A 5,405-nucleotide genomic window follows, 5' to 3' on the forward strand; every position below is an offset into this window, starting at 1 on the left:
CAACAATAATACGGTGCGGGAATCATAAGACAGAAACCAGTAAACGGCCGAAGCCTCTCAGAAAATGGAGACACACGTCTCATATAAGTTCACTCGGCCGAAGCCTCTAGAAAACATTTTCCAATTCACAGCGATAAACAATATCCAAGCAATATTCAATATCAAGCAATATTCAAGTCGAAGTTATCGACGCCTACAATACAAATAACTAGTAAGTAAGTTGCCCTAACCTCGAGTTGTTCAAGTCTCGCGGTGCAGGTCTCGCTCACAAGCTTGTTCAGTCAAGCCCAAGGTTTCCACAAACGAACCTTAGAGCAAAATCACAGAATTCAATCACAATGAGTCAGAAACTCAGCAAACAATACGTACTAGGGTTACACGAAACATTACAAACTCCGAAGTACGACAATCTAACGCGTTAAGACCAGTTTTCGAAAAACGAAATCTCCCCCCCTTAATGAGGAGCTCTCGGCCACTTTTCATAATTAGGTGGGCCGATTTTTCTTCGATCAAACTTGGTTCCTAGGTTATCATTAGCCGTAACTAAGACGAATCTAAGCTCAGAAAAATTTTCGGATCGAAAACTGTCGCAGGGGTATTTTGATCATTATTTTCAGCTCAGAATTTCAAAATTGGAATTTCGAAAAACAAATTGGATGGGGACGTTACCCACGACGTTTATGATGACTAATCCTACTAGCGCTAAGCTAAGTCGTGAGTTTTCAGCTTAAAGGTTGCAACTTTGCTTTAAAATGGGTATTTCTCATAGAAATTGATTCCGACGGCATTTCGGCGACATTCGGCAAAATGTAATCCGCTAAACACGCTCAAGGGCATGCAGGGAATATGTTTAGACACTAAAATCAGCTTATTTGGACAGTTTTACAAAAAGCTCAAAACTTTGAGCACAGAAAGACATAGAGAAAGACGACAGAATTGACGATCAGAAGTGAGGAATAACATCTATACCTCGAGGTCTTCGATTAGCAACGAACGGTGCAGCGATCGGGCAAGAAACGGCGAAAAATCAAATCCTCCTTCTCCTCTTGAGAGCTCGCGGGTTTGGGGAAAGAAAATGAGAAGTTTTTGAAAAAATTTTCATTTTCTCGCTATTTATAGGTTTTGGAAAATTTGGAAAAATGAAAATTTCGCGATCCGATTTTTCCTGCGCGTTCCTCCGTGAATTCTAAGATAGTTCTGGCGTCAGAATTCCAGAACTTACAACAGATTTCTTGGAATTAAATCAAACGATCAAAAGTCGGTGTAAATCGATTTTACCCGAAAAACTACTTTTTGCAGTTGATGTCGGATGAGAAAACTTCGTTTTGAAGAAAGATTAGAAATATCGAGAGAAATAGGCGTACGCATGTGGAATCTTTGTTTGGAGCTCCGAATAGAAAAAATCTTCATCGTCCGTTGATTTTAGGTTTCTTGAACTATCAGGGTTTTGGTTTCGCCAAACTTCCGAATATTGGAATTTGACGTTCGTACATTCCAGGGTTTCGTATCGAAACACTTGTTTATAGACGAATAAGAGAAGTTCTAACATTTCTTTGAAGATTTTTGGAATTAGCTTCCATCGTGTCTTAAAGAGTAAATTAGCTATTTATTAGCGTTTTTGACCTAGGTTTAAGCGAATACTAATCGTGGTATAACTTTTATCGACTTTGATACAATCCTTAGCTTTCCCCTGAACTTTTTCCTTCACAAATTTATTCCATCCGATAAACACTTGTTCAGGTTTCCTTCACGATACATCGAAACCTAATCATGAATATGAATTTAATTAATTTATTCCAAGCTTAAAACTTGGGTCTCACATCAACATCATAGATACAGTAGAAAATATCATAACAAAGGTTCAATAGATATTAGATACTAGATACTAGATAGATATTAAGTCTCTTACTCTCCTTGAGCATATTACAAACCAATTACCAAAACATGATGATAAATTCAAGACTTGATGTTTTAATTGACATGAAAAATAAAGTCTAAAGAGTAGAATTTAATTTAAATAACTAATCATCCAATCCCAATGTGGTGTAGTCAAGTTGAGTGTCATTGCAAAACAGAGGAACACCCACCAGTACTAACAGTGACAGAGGAGAAAGGAGAAGGAACAGAAGGTTGTAACTTGTAAGTTGTAACAACTGAGGAGAAGAAACAAGCCTTTGGAAGATTAGAGATAGGGAAACAGAGAAACAGAGCGGTGGCCGGAGGTGGATGGGGCAGCAGCTATGGGAAGGAGATTGGGTGAAATTAGGGCTTCTATTCTGAATTTGGGGATTTAGAAGCTGAAATATGGATTGTGTGTGTGTAAAAGAAGGAAATAGCAACAACTTTAAATTAACTTAATATAAGAAAAATAACAAAGCTTTTCTAAAGAAGAATTCAATTCCCGAAGAACCCTCATTGATCACAAACACAAAGAGCAACAAGTTTAGATTAACTACTTAGTTTCAATAACAGAATGCAGAAAATGAAAGAAAGATCGTTACTGTGTTATGTTTGAGTCAAAGAAAGCAAAGGGGTTTTGACTTTCGATGGAAACGAAAGATTGAAGAACAATTTTTTTTTGCTTTTTGGGATTTCACGATAACGTGACTAGGTTAGATAATTGAATTGAATTGAAGGGAAGGAGTAGTTGAATGTTGAAGTGGAAGAAGCAAAGGGGTTACTCGTATCTGAGACGAGGGGAAGGAGGAGATTGGATTAGGGATTGAAGAAGAAAAGACTTCCACAGCAAACGCCACACTTGTTTATTACCGGTTTGTTACTTTAAAATATTTTAAAATTTAAGTTTTTTTTTTGGCGAATTCTAAGAAGCCACCCCAAAATATGCAGCAGTGATGCCACTCTTACGTGGCCCAATAGAAAACCGTTTAAGAGTGTGGCATGAGTCAAACCAACAAGTTTTCTAGAATCTCAATTTCAGTCCCTATACTTTCATGTACTTATTATTAATAATTATGTATTTACTTCGAGCTCAGCAAAGAGCTGCTGAGATAGCCGCCGTGACTGTCCTTATGACGGAGGAGGAATTGCAAGCCCACATTGAAGAGAGAGTGAATGAGGCTATTGCTCAAAGACTTCAAGAGCAAGAAGCGGAGAATGCCAATCGTTTTCTTAGAGACCTCACCTCGGCTGCCATGAGCTACGATTATCCGGGCAGCATAGTTTCCCCCGATGGCACGGGAAACTTTGAGCTGAGGCCGGCATTCATCAACTTGGTGAGCCAAAATCAGTATGGTGGAGGTGCTCTTGAAGATCCTCATGCACACATGGAGCGGTTCATCCGCAATTGCAACACCTATAGGGTTCAAAATGTTTCAGCGGACGCCATCCGCTTGAGTTGGTTTCCTTTCTCTTTGAGGGACACTGCTGAAGAGTGGTTGAATTCACAACCCCAAGGTAGCATTACATCTTGGGAAGATCTAGCCGAGAAATTCACCACAAGATTTGTTCCAAGAGCCCTCTTGAGAAAGCTTAAGAATAACATCATGACTTTTCCTCAATCCACCGATGAAAATCTCTATGAAGCTTGGGAGAGGTTCAAAAAGCTCTTGAGGAGGTGTCCTCAACACAACCTCACCCAAGCTGAACAAGTGGCGAAGTTCTATGATGGTCTCCAATATTCTTCGAGGTTTGGCTTGGATGCGGCCTCAAATGGAGAGTTCGATGCCCTACTTCCACAAGTTGGGTACGAGTTAGTTGAAAAAATGGCTATAAGAGCCATGAACTCTAGTAATGAGCGCCAAGCCCGAAGAGGAGTCCTTGAGGTTGAAGCTTATGATCAACTAATGGCCTCCAACAAGCAACTCTCCAAGCAAATGAATGAAATTCAGAATCTGATGAAGACGACCAAGGTGATTGGTGGTCGAGTTGCCAAAGTGGAGTGTGTGACTTATGGAGGGCCACATGACAGTGAAGAATGCACCGAGACTAGACTAGAGGAGGAAGTGAAAGCCATGGGTCAAGCTCGGAATGACCCGTTTTCAAACACTTATAATCCAGGATGGAGGAACCACCCTAATTTTTCTTGGAGGCAAGGGAATAATGGGCAAGGAAGTGGCTTTCAAAGGCAATTTCCTAGCGAAGGATTCCAAGGCCAAAGCTCAAGACAACCTCAAGAGCGAGGAGAAGGTGAAGGTGGTAGTTCCAAGAAAAGCTTAGAAGAGATGGTTGAGACTTTCATCAACCGAACGGAGAATAATGACAAAAATCAAGAGGCGGCTATCAAGAATCTTGAGAATCAATTTGGCCAGCTGGCCAAGCAAATAGCCGAGAGACCTCAAGGTAAGTTTCCTTCCGACACTATCCCCAATCCTAAGCAAGAAAATGCCTCTGTTGTGTCCACTAGAAGTGGGAGAGTTATGAGTGAATTGAAGAAAAAAACAGAGGGAGAAAAGAGAGAGGCGATAGTGGAGGGAGAAGTTGTTGTGCCTATTAAGGTGAGAGAGATAGTTGATCTTACTCCTGAAACTAGCAAGGCTTCGTTTCCTAAAGCATTGGCTAAGAAGAGCTTAGATAAAAAGTTTTCAAAATTTGTTGATGTTTTCAAAAAGCTCCACATTAGTATTCCTTTTGCCGATGCTTTGGAACAAATGCCTATATATGCTAAGTTTATGAAGGATATTTTGCATAAGAGAAGAAGGTTGAAGGGAGTAGATGAGACGGTGTTGATGACGGAGGAATGTAGCGCCATTTTGCAGCGGAAGATGCCAAAGAAAAGAAGGGACCCCAGAAGTTTCACTATTCCGGTGGAAATTGAGGGCATGGCGGATGTGGAAGCCTTGTGTGACCTAGGAGCGAGCATCAATTTGATGCCGCTCACCATGTTTGAGAGGATGAACATAGGAGAGGTTACCCCAACCATGCTATCCTTGCAAATGGCGGATCGATCCCTCAAGACTCCATATGGGATTGTGGAGGATGTCATGGTGAGGGTAGACCAGTATGTGTTCCCCGTGGATTTTGTTGTGCTTAATATGGAGGAGGATGAGAAGATTCCTCTCATTCTTGGTCGACCTTTCTTAGCTACTGATAGAGCTAAGATTGACGTTGACAAGGGTCACCTCATTCTCCGTGTTGGAAAGGAAAAGGTACAGTTTTCTGTTTTTAATCCTAGGATTGAGACTAACCATGATAACAATTTTGTTTGTGATGTGATTAGAAGCAAATCGAAAGTTCCGGAAGAGACCCCCAGGGCTAATGAAACAGTTGATGAGTTCCATCTGGCTCTTGTAACACCCTCTAAACCCCGCGTAATTATTAAGGCATAAATCAGAATAAAATGCATAACACAGAGGGTGTCACACTTATTCTCCAAAACCATAAATAAAAACACCTGTCATGCTCATAATAAATATATAAATTTCCAACTTTACTGACATAATATCGTA

The 5,405-nt window shown here is 40.5% G+C and overlaps 1 non-coding gene across 1 annotated transcript; it reads right to left on the bottom strand.

Moving 5' to 3' along the window:
• Positions 1-3,485: 3,485 nt before the first annotated feature.
• Positions 3,486-3,592, bottom strand: LOC130709600 (small nucleolar RNA R71). Its single transcript, XR_009010079.1, has one exon. It is a non-coding gene; the product is annotated as a small nucleolar RNA R71 (small nucleolar RNA).
• Positions 3,593-5,405: the final 1,813 nt, after the last annotated feature.

Source organism: Lotus japonicus, chromosome 3 (assembly GCF_012489685.1).
Source record: "Lotus japonicus ecotype B-129 chromosome 3, LjGifu_v1.2".
Classification (NCBI taxonomy): Eukaryota; Viridiplantae; Streptophyta; class Magnoliopsida; order Fabales; family Fabaceae; genus Lotus; species Lotus japonicus.